Source organism: Sycon ciliatum, chromosome 11 (genome assembly GCF_964019385.1).
Source record: "Sycon ciliatum chromosome 11, ocSycCili1.1, whole genome shotgun sequence".
NCBI lineage: Eukaryota > Metazoa > Porifera > Calcarea > Leucosolenida > Sycettidae > Sycon > Sycon ciliatum.
In genome coordinates, this window is record NC_088653.1 from 28,252,040 (window position 1) to 28,266,134 (window position 14,095).

Consider the following 14,095-nt stretch of genomic DNA (forward strand, 5'->3'; position numbering starts at 1 on the left):
AGTAGTAGTAGTAGTAGTAGTAGTAGTAGTAGTAGTAGTAGTAGTAGTAGTAGTAGTAGTAGTAGTAGTAGTAGTAGTAGTAGTAGTAGTAGTAGTAGTAGTAGTAGTAGTAGTAGTAGTAGTAGTAGTAGTAGTAGTAGTAGTAGTAGTAGTAGTAGTAGTAGTAGTAGTAGTAGTAGTAGTAGTAGTAGTAGTAGTAGTAGTAGTAGTAGTAGTAGTAGTAGTAGTAGTAGTAGTAGTAGTAGTAGTAGTAGTAGTAGTAGTAGTAGTAGTAGTAGTAGTAGTAGTAGTAGTAGTAGTAGTAGTAGTAGTAGTAGTAGTAGTAGTAGTAGTAGTAGTAGTAGTAGTAGTAGTAGTAGTAGTAGTAGTAGTAGTAGTAGTAGTAGTAGTAGTAGTAGTAGTAGTAGTAGTAGTAGTAGTAGTAGTAGTAGTAGTAGTAGTAGTAGTAGTAGTAGTAGTAGTAGTAGTAGTAGTAGTAGTAGTAGTAGTAGTAGTAGTAGTAGTAGTAGTAGTAGTAGTAGTAGTAGTAGTAGTAGTAGTAGTAGTAGTAGTAGTAGTAGTAGTAGTAGTAGTAGTAGTAGTAGTAGTAGTAGTAGTAGTAGTAGTAGTAGTAGTAGTAGTAGTAGTAGTAGTAGTAGTAGTAGTAGTTGTAGTTGTAGGTAGTTGCGAGTTGCGCTGGTGGAGGACGGTTGGTGATTTAGGAGCTCTGGCTGATGAGGAAGCTTGGTGAATATTCTGGAGGACTGTTCATGGTACGTTGCTTTTTATTATTCGCTTTGTTGGGTTGTGTTGTGTTCCTTGCTGTTAGCTCTTTTGATTTGAAGTTTCCCACCTGTTTGAGGGACTGCTGCAGTGTTAGCACCGTTTGCCTGGCACTGTGCATGCGCTGCTGGGCTAACCTTTTTCTTTCGGGTGTTCACATCCTCCCTTTCTGGGTAGCATTCTATTGCATTCACAACCTCTCCCGTAAGTTCATTTTGGTATGCACCTTGGGCGCAGCACCAGTGCCGTGTTTTCTTCACCTCGTTGGCTTAGTGTTTCCCCGTCGCACCTTTGCATTGCTCTGGTGTTGTTTTTTCTACATCAGTTATCAACTGGCAATTGTTACCGATTCTAGCAATTTTGCATTATCACCCGCTGCATTTGCACCTCCAGCTTCCTTATGCCACAGTAGTATGGCTAAATGTTGCACATGCGGTCCTTCTGGGACATGCAAATCATGTGTTTGTGTCAAGAACAGTAGAAAATGTACGAACTGTGCGCCAAGGGCGAAGTTGAGGTGCAGGAATCTATCAGCGGCAACCTGTGGCATGACTTCCGCCAGCCAGCCAATTGCTCCACCAATTAGCTCCAGTACGCAACGCAACACCGACCCTCCAGCTAGTTGCCCTGAACTGTCGACCGCAGCAACAGGGACAACGAGAGAGCCCCGGTCGTCTGATGTGGCCAACACCAGTGCTGAATCAAGCGTTCTTATCAGTGGGACATCGCCTGAACAGTCATTATTGCCAGGAGGAGATACAACATTGCTCTTGGCCGGTCTGGACGATTCTCAGCATAGTTTCGACGAAAACGTATGGAACAGTCCGGCGGATGACATACAAGCTTTCTTCCAAGACGTATACAACGAATGTGTGCAGTGGGAGAGGAATCTGGTAATGATTCCGTATGGTTCAGCCGGGTCTTCGTTTGTGAATGAATTGGCCCGCTTAATATCAGCGTTTGCTGCTTCTCTTGGACAGCGGTAACGGTTGCGTGCCAGCTACTATTACAGCGACCTCACCCGGAGTCCCGGGCTGCTGAGAATGCAACCCACATCACGCGACGTATGAAATCGTGGTCATGTGGCAGGCTTGAGGACATCCTGGACGAAGCCAGGTGTATTCAAGGACACCTACCCGCTGGGAAGCGTCGCCAGAAACTGCCTGATACAGTGAACGATACAACCTTCAGTCGACGAGTATTCGCAGGGAAGGTTCACTCTGCAGCGAGGATGGTAGGTGATGACTCACCTGGCTCAGTGCTCGGGATGGAGGACTCGGCCGGTGGTGAAAAGACTGTGCGTGAGGTGCTGCATGACAAGCACCCGTCTCCCTCACCGGCGGTTCCTGGCTCATTGGTGGCGCCGACCGACTCACAGCGGGTGAACCCAATACTCTTCGAGCGCATCACGCCAAGCCTCATCAAGTTTGTGAGCAGGTCCATGAAGGGCGCCGCTGGTCCGTCCGGACTAGACTCGGAGGCCTGGACCAGGATGCTAACGTGCTTCGGCCCAGCTTCCAACCGACTTTGCACTGCATTGGCGGATTCGGCACGCGTATTGTGTACTGCGAATATCGAGCCGAGTTTCATGGATGCATTCACTGCCGCTCGCCTGATCCCCCTTGATAAATCCCCAGGTGTTAGACCCATAGCTGTTGGGGAGGTGTTTAGGAGGATTATAGGGCGAGCGATAATGAAGGTGATCGAAAGCGACGTCAGAGCTGCGACTGCCCCGCGCCAACTTTGCGTTGGCATGCCAGCTGCTTGCGAGGCTGCCGTTCAGGCAATGGCAGGGGTTTTTGGTCTTCCTGAAACCGAAGCCGTGCTGCTAATAGATGCATCTAATGCATTCAATTCTCTAAATAGGAATGCTGCCCTGCACAATGTTCCTGCTCTCTGTCCTGCTTTAGGTCAGGTGTTCAAGAACACGTATGGCGCGCTATGCCGCCTCTTCGTAGCGGGTGGGGGCGAACTTCTTTCCCGTGAGGGGACGTGCCAGGGTGACCCCCTTGCGATGGCCATTTACGCTGTTGCTGTTATGCCTCTCATAAACAAACGTTCACACGAATGTCCAAACACCACCCAGCTGTGGTACGCTGATGATGATTCCGCTGCTGGCACCCTTCAAGCCGCATCCCATTACTGGTCTAAGTTATTGCAGCTGGGACCCGACTATGGGTACCACCCCAATCCTGAGAAGACAGTTCTTCTCTTGAAGCCATCTCTCGAGCACGCAGCGCAGGAATTATTCGCTGGGACTGGGGTGAGAATTGTTACGGATGGTTGCATTTATCTTGGTGGCGCCCTTGGGTCTGAGAGATTCCTGCACACATTTGTATCGGGCAAGGTTGATAAGTGGGTTCGCCAAGTCGAGCACCTTTCCGAACTCGCCACTACTCAGCCACATGCTGCATATACTGTGCTTGTGCGCAGCATTATTTCGCGCTGGCGTTATTGCCTTCGGGCCGTAAATTGCTCTCCCGACCTATTTACTAGATTGGATGATGCAATTAATAATTCCCTGCTGCCTGCCATTGCTGGTGTGTCTCTAAGCAGTGACAATCCCCTTCGTCAGCTTATGGGACTTCCATGCCGCCGTGGCGGGCTAGGCATCCCCCCAGTTGCACCATTATGTGAGGGTGAGTATTCGCAGTGTACCGAAGCCGTGCGCCCAATAATTGAGGCAGCCGTGCCACAGCTTGCTGCCGATAGCACGCGAACGGCTGCGAGCCGGCCAGATGCAGCTGAGGAGTTGGCCGAGGTCGAATTGGCGGATGAGGAATCGTCCGGAGAGGCAGTGGAGCGGAACTCAGTAACTAACATCAACAACGTGGAAGCTATGCCGCTGAATTCTGGGTCGGTGGATATTGTCTCTGCTGACCGGGAGCGCGGTGATGTTCGTTCTGTGGATGGAGGTGATGCGTCAGAGATTTGGCTCTCACTGCGTCCGCCGCGTCACACAGTCAACAATGAAACCGCTGATGAGTCTCTCACCTCATCATGGCTTCCGCACCGGCCACCGTCAGCTTCAATGGAAATTCCGTCACGCGATGCTAGCGTTAGCGAGGCTGTGATGGAGACTCGCCAGCGTTTAAGAGAAGGCAAGAAGAAGAGAGACGCTAGGGACATAGAGATCCTGGCCACAGTACATGATCACCTGACGCCAGACCAGCGATTCTTGGTGGAGATAGCTGGTGAGAAGGGCGTGTCCTCCTGGCTGACTGTTGAACCAAGGTCCGCCCATGGCACAACACTTAACAAATCAGATTTTCGAGATGCTGTGGCGCTTCGGTACGGTCTACCGCTTGATGGTCTTCCAACGAACTGTGTATGCGGAGCTAACTTGTCGACTGACCATGCCATGGTGTGCCCTTGTGGTGGCTATCCCACCGCAAGGCATAATGAGATACGTGATCTCATCGCTGAGCTACTCAGAAGTGTAAGTCCCGATGTGGCAATCGAGCCCAACCTTCTCCCATTTGGTGGTGAGACATTGGCATGGTCAACATCTAACCGATCCCAGGAAGCGCGGCTTGACGTCAGGGCTCGTGGCTTTTGGACGCGGCAGCAGGAGGCCTTCTTCGATATCCGGGTAACGCATCCCAGGGCCACCTTGCTGTCTCGTGAAAAAGCCATGAGCCAATTGGAGCGCAATGAGCGGGAAAAAAAGCGGCATTACGCAGAGCGAGTGAATCAGATCGATCGGGGCACATTCACCCCTCTGGTATTTGCGACCAACGGCATGATAGGGAAGGAGTGTTCCGTGTTTTTGAAGGCATTGGTTGGCCGTATTCTAGAGAAAAATGCTGATTTGGTGTATTATGTTGTTGTCAATCATTTGCGATGCCGTTTGTCATTCTGCCTACTTCGCTGGTGTATCACCTGTTTACGTGGCTCTAGGTCCTCCTATCGCTCTAAGCGCTCGGCGAGCTTTGTGAATGACTGCCGTGTGCTCTCTAGGGCATAGTTTTTCGTTGTCATCATCTCGTATAATGTCAAAATGTGATCTAAAGTTTGTTTTCCGGTGTCCTGAAGTTTTTTCTTTTGTATGAATCTCGGTTTCATTTCTGGCGGTGTTCAAGCAGTTCTGGTTTGGATGTCTTTCTTTCCTTTTCCTTCCCCTTTTTCATGTATAAACATTGCTGTTGCCATTAATATTTGTTATCTTTCTATTTTGTTACAATTTTGCTGTTCGCCTTTTGAATTCATTGCCCTCCTTGCATTCACATCTTCATTGCTTTGTGCTTTCAATAAAAACACATTTCAGTAGTAGTAGTAGTAGTAGTAGAATTGATTACTTCTCTTGACATACTAGTGCATTCTCTTTCTTTCTCTCTTTCGTTCTTACTCACTCTTTTCCATCACTTGTGTGCTTACCATGGTATTTTTTGCCCGTAAAAGTGGTTTGGTCAGTAGTAGTAGTAGTAGTAGTAGTAGTAGTAGTAGTAGTAGTAGTAGTAGTAGTAGTAGTAGTAGTAGTAGTAGTAGTAGTAGTAGTAGTAGTAGTAGTAGTAGTAGTAGTAGTAGTAGTAGTAGTAGTAGTAGTAGTAGTAGTAGTAGTAGTAGTAGTAGTAGTAGTAGTAGTAGTAGTAGTAGTAGTAGTAGTAGTAGTAGTAGTAGTAGTAGTAGTAGTAGTAGTAGTAGTAGTAGTAGTAGTAGTAGTAGTAGTAGTAGTAGTAGTAGTAGTAGTAGTAGTAGTAGTAGTAGTAGTAGTAGTAGTAGTAGTAGTAGTAGTAGTAGTAGTAGTAGTAGTAGTAGTAGTAGTAGTAGTAGTAGTAGTAGTAGTAGTAGTAGTAGTAGTAGTAGTAGTAGTAGTAGTAGTAGTAGTAGTAGTAGTAGTAGTAGTAGTAGTAGTAGTAGTAGTAGTAGTAGTAGTAGTAGTAGTAGTAGTAGTAGTAGTAGTAGTAGTAGTAGTAGTAGTAGTAGTAGTAGTAGTAGTAGTAGTAGTAGTAGTAGTAGTAGTAGTAGTAGTAGTAGTAGTAGTAGTAGTAGTAGTAGTAGTAGTAGTAGTAGTAGTAGTAGTAGTAGTAGTAGTAGTAGTAGTAGTAGTAGTAGTAGTAGTAGTAGTAGTAGTAGTAGTAGTAGTAGTAGTAGTAGTAGTAGTAGTAGTAGTAGTAGTAGTAGTAGTAGTAGTAGTAGTAGTAGTAGTAGTAGTAGTAGTAGTAGTAGTAGTAGTAGTAGTAGTAGTAGTAGTAGTAGTAGTAGTAGTAGTAGTAGTAGTAGTAGTAGTAGTAGTAGTAGTAGTAGTAGTAGTAGTAGTAGTAGTAGTAGTAGTAGTAGTAGTAGTAGTAGTAGTAGTAGTAGTAGTAGTAGTAGTAGTAGTAGTAGTAGTAGTAGTAGTAGTAGTAGTAGTAGTAGTAGTAGTAGTAGTAGTAGTAGTAGTAGTAGTAGTAGTAGTAGTAGTAGTAGTAGTAGTAGTAGTAGTAGTAGTAGTAGTAGTAGTAGTAGTAGTAGTAGTAGTAGCAGTAGGAGTAGGAGTAGCAGTAGCAGTAGCAGTAGCAGTAGCAGTAGCAGTAGCAGTAGCAGTAGCAGTAGCAGTAGCAGTAGCAGTAGCAGTAGCAGTAGCAGTAGCAGTAGCAGTAGCAGTAGCAGTAGCAGTAGCAGTAGCAGTAGCAGTAGCAGTAGCAGTAGCAGTAGCAGTAGTGTGTGCATGTGTGTGTGTGTGTGTGTGTGTGTGTGTGTGTGTGCGTGCGTGCGTGCGTGCGCGTGTGTGTGTGTGTGTGTGTGTGTGTGTGTGTGTGTGTGTGTGTGTGTGAAAGAGAGATTTAGAGAATGTGTGTGTGTGTAAGCGCGTGTGAGTGTATATGTATGTGAGAAAAGGGAGAGAGTGTGGGTGTGTGTGGGCGTAATGGTGTGGGTGTAATAGATTGCATAAGTAGCTTGGAAATAACACAGCCTCTCAACTGAGAAGAGCCTTGTTTCATAGCACAAGGTGATAGAGAGAACACCAATGAGAATGTGAGAAGAACCGAAGTGTCAAATAGGAAGGAAGTGTGAATACTGTTTGCATGAGAGAGGGGTGTGAAATGCGTGCAATAAATTGTTGGGTAAAGGTGAGAACTATCACACTACTCCCCTCCCATTCAATTTAGTTCTGAAGATACTGCCTCAACGGCAAGATTGGTGACCCAGATTAATCCATCAAGTAGGTTGCAGGCTCCCAGGTCGGTTCACCGTAACCCTTCCATTTTACCAAGTACTGCTGCTTTCCGCGGTGAATTCGATGAGAAGCCACTTCTTCTACAATGAAACGCTCATTGCCATCAAGGTCAATTACAGGTGGTGGAGCTGGTGACTGAGGGTTGAGCTCATCAGTAACGAACAATTTCAGTGCAGCTGCGTTGAACACCGGATGGGCACGACATGTTCTTGTACAGTTTGCATCCTTTGTGGAAGTGCTTGCTGACGAGTTGCAGGAATCGCTGACCAATGTTCGTAGACACATTCTTACTGAACGGTGGGTAAAACCAGGTAATATTCCGGTGTAAACTCCTTTTTCTCTTCCTTTTCCCACTCTTCCGTTCCTCCAAGAACTGGACGGTCTCATTGTACCCGCTGTCTCTGAGCGCATTGTTGTACATTTGAGATGCGCCCTGGAATGTCTTTTGATCCGTTGATATGTCCGTTAGCCGTCGGCTGATGGAAGAGGGCAAGTTCTGGATGATGAATGGTGGGTGGTTGGACTGGTGATGGACATACAGTGGCCGGTTGATGGGCTTCCAGTATGGACGGTATTTGCCGGTGTTTAGGTCCAGCGTAATGTCTAGGAAGTCGACTGATTTCAGGTTTGCCTGGATGGTAATTTTAAGTATTAGGCTGTTGAAAATTCTGGTCATGTCCTTCCTGATCCTGTCCACTTCCGGTCCCAATACGTTCCGGAACACTGCTAGCCGATCGTCACGGTGGAGTCCAATGTCACTGCCGTTGTACACCTCGGATAATTTGCCACATGCCAGCGTACCGACCAACTCACAGACTTCAGCACCGTCATTGCATCCCATTGTCACATCGAATACGCCGCTTTACTTCTTCATCCACTCTTTTCTGAGGCCGAATAGCAGAGATTTCCGTGCATGGAGGATTGTTTCTGGTCCTCCGAGGACACCGACGTGAAGCCTCTGGCAAACTGCAACGACGTTAATAATAGCTCCTCCGAGATCGACGGGTAGAACTCCACGACATCAAAACATACAAAAACGCAGTTTTGCTTTCCCTCGAACCAGTCGATCACGGCGGATGTGCTCTTCCAGGCATTTGTTTGGAGTTGGCGTCGGATATCCTGGACTATCCTTTTCAGGATCGCCTTGGATATCTTTCGACCTCGCTCTTCGCCGGATTGATGAGGCGGCATAGGATGTTGTCGTTAAAGTTGTCCTTGTGGTCTTTTAGAGTCACGCATCTTTTTTGCCATACAATCCATCCTCTCGTCCAATCCACTCGCATTGGCTATATTCCTAGCCTCCACATTTATGTCGTCGTGTATCTCTTCCTGTGCTTGCTTGTAGTTCTTGGTTGCATTGGCATGCATCATTTTCTCGTAGCGGTCCTTGTTGACGGCATGTCATGTTCCTTGTCTTGTCCGCCGCCATGAAGATGTCGCTTGACTCCCGGATGTGAGCGATGTCATCCTCGAGCCACCGCTGGAAACTGTCCGTGGTCCTTTTGAACTCTACTCTCCACCATCCTCAGCAGATCATTCTCGAAAGGCTCAAGTTCCTCGACCTGCGGTGGACATTTCCGGGACTTGAACCCGAAGTTGTCCTGCTGTTGCTGTTCAGCCCCGTCATCTTGCCCTTTCATAAAGAATATCACCCTCCAACACATCCGCTTGATGAGGCTTTCCACCATTTCAATAAGCCTGGTTGTGTACTGGGCTGGCGATCGAAGGGGGATGTTCTTCATCAAGTAGTCCAGGTCCACCTGTTTTGGCACGTCCATCCTCCGACACGAACCGTAAAGCGAGAGTGCTCTACCAAGAGGGAACCCTTGAAATAGTCAAGTGGTGTGCTTCCCTTTCCGAAAAGTGCTCAATACCCATGTAGGGCAGAGCCTTGTACACAAGAGAGAGATTCTATCTTTCTATCCATCCATCCATCTATCCATCCATCCATCCATCCATCCATCCATCTATCTACAAATATTACACAGCAATGAATCAAACAAGTCTCATTCCGCTGTTACTCCGAGTTTCGTGTCAGAACACTTCATCAGACAGCATATGACCAAGACTAACAATCACTAGAATATATATACGGAGAAGGGGAGAAGGGGGCAAAGGTGATGGAGGTACATTTCAGTAGCGCGAGGAAAAGGGATGACAAAATCAGCGCGATTATAAGAGGAAAAAGATGTTGAGAGTATAGAGCATAGCCAGGGTAGAGAAACAGCGCGATTTTCTGGCAGCACATCAGTACAGATTTGTGCTGCATTGTTACACATCAAATTGTGACCTAAGGTGGTAAAAATGTTGATGGGAATTGTGTTGTGGGAATCACTCATGCCAGGCAAGGGGGTGACTACCACACCCGCCAAGGCATCGGAAAACCGGCGACAGAAGCCAAGATCCGCCAAAGCGCGTGAGCCATGAGCCCTGGGGAGTGCTCACCATTCCCGCGCCCCGCGGAACCCAGCCCCGACCGCCACCTCCCCGGCCCCGACGGGGCAAAATAGCCACCCCCAGCCTGGCGTGGCTCATGTATTTTGTCATTCATCACGTTACCCTGCTGAGTTGAAACTTGTTGGCGTGACGACATTTGGAGATTAACTCGCTCCTCTTATTCAGGCGGGTGCTCCTGTCGGCGGTGATGATGCGCAATTTCTCCGTCACGCATAGGTTGCACCGTTTGCTGACATTGCTGTACCCTTCAACTTGCACAGCAAACTCCACTTGCTGGTGCTGTTGATGAGTGTTTTTTGAAACACGAAACTCGGAGCTACGAGAAAGATTTTTTGGTCTCTGTTGTTCTGTTATTCATTTTGAAGTTCCCCCCCCCCCCCAAGCATTGCATCATGTTCACAGTCTTCTGAACTGCCTTTGAATCTATTTTTCTCTCTTCTTGTTCTCTCTCCACTCCCCTCCCCCACCCCCACTCTCTCTCTCTCTCTCCCTCTCTCTCTCTCTCCCTCTCTCTCTCTTTATATATACGTCTCTCTCTGTGTCTCTAACTCTCTCTATCTCTACCTCTCTCTCTCTCTCTCTCCTTCTATATATCTCTTGGGTACGAACAAGAGCCATACTCCTCAGACACAACGGACACTGGGAACGGTTAGCTGGGAAGACATTTATTATAGACGTAAAGGCAGAGACAAAGACGAACGAAACGACTGCATCGTGGAATAGAGAGACAAGAGAGACTGATCAAGTGAGGGCGGCAAGATAAAAGGCCTGGGTAGCTATGGCAAATGTGGGCACGCAAGTAGCTACCCAGGCCAACGGAACAAAAGGTGACAAAAGGAGACAAAAGGTGAGTACGGCGTAGTATGGGGTATATGGAGGCCAGCTTGGAAAAGGTTGTAGAACGTACGGTAGGAAGTGCCTAACATATCTATCTACTTGGTCCGTTTTATCGCAATTGTCGCTTATCTCCCATGCACCTTTTGACAGGTAAAACCCAGTCCGATCTCGATATCTAAATCACATTCGTTTGGGTGGTTGTGATGGCACGATCAAAGGAGACCAGCAAGAAAAAAACCATCGCGGCTAGCGCAAGTGGCATTGCGATTCTTACGACTTTGATGGAAAAGTGGGGAACGTTTTGCTGAAGTGAATGGACACATTCACTGGAGCGAAAAGCCAAGTGCAGTGCAGCTCAAAGACCAGAACTGTAGCAGTTAAAATCGACATCCTGACCTTGAGAGTGTGACAGTCACGGCCAGGCCAGCCAGCTCAGTCGCCACATTTGAACTGCAACGACCTGGCATTCTTTGCAAGCCTGCAAACTGATGGCGAGATGGTGGCAAAGAAGGCAGTCTCCGACCTGGCACGGCAGTAAAAGAGTCGTGGTCAGCGTATCCAGCAGAGCGTATGACAGTTGTCTGGAGAGGGATGTGTGCCTGATATAAAGACATTGTTGAAACACACAGTAGTGGCGCACGGGTGACGCTGCCCACATTCCTCCAAGTGCCAAAGTGACAGCCACGACTGTTCCTTTCCCATCGCTGCCATACGCCAGGCGGAGACAGCAGGAGATACTCTACGCCAGCGGCTAGACACATCAGCGAATGTGCCAGCCAGCTCAGTCACCACATTTGAACTGCAACGACCTGGCATTCTTTGCAAGCCTGCAAACTGATGGCGAGATGGTGGCAAAGAAGACAGTCTCCGACCTGGCAGCGGCAGTAAAAGAGTTGTGGTCAGCGTATCCAGCAGAGCGTATGACAGTTGTCTGGAGAGGGATGTGTGCCTGATATAAAGACATTGTTGAAACACACAGTGGTGACGCACGGGTGACGCTGCCCACATTCCTCCAAGTGCCAAAGTGACAGCCACAACTGTTCCTTTCCCATCGCTGCCATACGCCAGGCGGAGACAGCAAGAGATACTCTACGCCAGCAGCTAGACACATCAGCGAATGTTAGCTCAAGTGACATCAGCTCAAGTGACATCAGCTCGAGTGATACAGAGCCAGAGTCGGACAAAATAAAACGTGAGTGCAAGAACGCGCTCCGTCGCTGTTTTCTTTTGCAATTTTTTTATAAGCTTGCTTCCTTTACTCGACTTGCTTCATCAGGTTCCATTGCTGCATGTTGTTCTTGTGGCGGACAGTAATCCTGTGTCATGCTTCTTCACTATGCGTATTGGAAATTTTACAGAGTGGTAAAAAAACTCTTGTTCCTAGTGGCGATAGATAAGCAACAATTGCGATGAAAAGGACCAAGTATCTATCTATATGTTATAATTTTGCAGATTATTCCCAGTAAGCCATGAACGGAGACCCCCTCGACTGAGGCCTCGGCCTTTGGGGAATCCATAGATAAAATAAATAAAAAATAAATAAAATAACCGCAATCAATAAAACTAGCTGAATCGACATTTGTGTACTTTATTCATGCAGTGTAAAAAACTGTGGAGACGATGTGCAATAAAACGATGAAAATATGAAGAAATGGTGTAGGGAAAAAATATGGATTCAAACAAGTTTTCGTACAACACTCATCAGGAATCGTCGTTGTACTAAAGGACACTGAAACAAAAATTGAACTATTATATAAAATGAACGCACGCATCAAACAACACACACCACGTCACATACTTCCACCTTGCGCACAACAACAAAGACCGAAGCGAGGGCGACCTAAAAAACAACCATTAACCACACAGCCGTTGCCTACACAACCCGCGGATCCTGGCTCACAGACTGTGCTTGCTCCGCCGTCGTTGGTGGCGGCGGTGGAGGAGAATGGGCGTGGTGGCTCATCGGGTCGGCTTGTGTCGCCGCCTTTGCTCCGGCCGTCGGTGGTTCCCTCGTCAGTGCCCCCGGCGGCTTTGGCTGAGGCGGTGCCGCTTGCGGTCCCGGTCCCACTGCCTCCTCCTGATCCTCCGCCATCGGTTCTTGCGGCGGTGGAGCTTGCCAGTGGCAGACCGCGAGCAACACTGACAGCTGCATTAACACTACAAATGCCGACTCAAAAAGACCCACCTTGCATATCAGTAACTCCCACACCAACACCAACAACGCAATCTACAGCAACCACAACTAATCCACCATCCAAGCCCATAATTGAAAGACCAAGACGATCAACAGCCAACTACAACAGAAGCTACGCACTCAGCGGACGAGGGCGAAAGGAGGGACATGATAGCAGGGGGACGGCTGAGTTGAGTTCAATGGACCTGGTCAGGCGGGATGGACGAGACAGAGAGAGTACAAAGGAAGCGGAGGATGGAACGGACGGCGGAGGGAGCAGTGAGTCGGAGAGCAGTGATGGGAGTGATGGTGAGAGTGCCGGTGAGAGTGTTAGTGTTGTGCGTAGGTTTCGTGGTAGCAAGTCTTCAGTGTACAATCATCTGCTGGCTAGTCCTGATTGTTCCGGTCTGCTCAGCCATGTACACGGTGTCATAAACCAAATGAGCCTGGTCAGCTAGGTCGGCGGGCTCCTCGTCGACGGCGTTAGCATCTAATCCAGAGCGTTGCGACTGACATACGGCCGCAAAATGTCCGACCTTGCTACAACTGCGACAGCGGATGTTGGCTGCAGGGCAAAACGACTTTCCCTTAGCATGGGTACGGCCACAGTACTTGCAAGAACCAGATACTGTACGTGGCTGTCTGCGTTGCTGTCTGGTCGCACTAACGGCAGCCACTGAGCTGAACTGATTGGCAGGCTCTGCCGGCGGATCATACAGCTTACTCTCCGCATAGGAGGTCTCCAGTGCCACTGCTTTGGTGATGGCATCTGCGAGGGTGAGTCTGGACTCCTTGAGCAACTCGCGACGAACTTCGGGGGATTTCAAACCTGCAACCAACTGGTCTCGCACCTGGGAGTTAACCACGCTGTCCACATCCGTCGCCCTGAACTTACATAAGTCCACTCTCTCTCGTAAACGGCCAACGAAGGTGGAGACGGATTCCTCCGGCCCTTGTTTGAGCTGCCGGAATTTGTGACGTTCTGACGTCGTATTGATGGTGGGACGGAAGTGCGCCAGAACGGCGTCCGTCAGTGCTACGTACTCGTCTCCAGGAGAACCATCATCATTTGCTGGCGGAGAAGGAATAACCAGACCCTTCACAACTTTGCGAACTGAGAGTCCGGCCAAATTCAAAAATAAACGCTTTTTGTCAGCAGCAGTAGAAACATTACAAATTGCTAAGTAGTCATTGACATCCTCGAGCCAAAGCTCAAAATCGGCCCCGATGTCGCCGGCGTAATCGGGTACAAAATCCTTGGGCACTCTGCCCTTCGTTGTCATCTTGACCTGTTCACTGCGCCAATGTAGATGGGCAACACTACAACAATGCAAGCCTGGAGGTAGCCATTGCAGGCTTCGTCTTCAAGCTCTGCGAGTTCTCTACTGCAAGCATGCACGCATGCGCACACTATACATATGTACATGATTACATCACTACAGCCTCCACGTGGCTAATGTCACGGACTGTGCCAGATGCAACTACCCATACTCACTCGACTAGAAGCCGGGGATTCTATTATTAATTTTCAATACCAATTTTGACAAGGCTTCCATTCAAGAGAGGCTTCTATTTGAGATGAGCTTTTATTCTTTCATTCCATACCAGTATTCAAATCAAACCTCTAAAAGTATCATATCGACAGCAACTCAGCCCTGAGTTAGTCAGGCACACATTGCGTCGACAAAGTCATGCATGAGATGTTT

General features: G+C 48.1%; 1 protein-coding gene across 2 annotated transcripts in view; it reads left to right on the forward strand.

Annotated features, from left to right (window-relative positions):
* Positions 1 to 14,095, forward strand: part of LOC135827325 (uncharacterized) — a 347,133-nt gene that overhangs the window by 245,522 nt on the left and 87,516 nt on the right. The gene's annotated exons all lie outside the window — the stretch shown is intronic.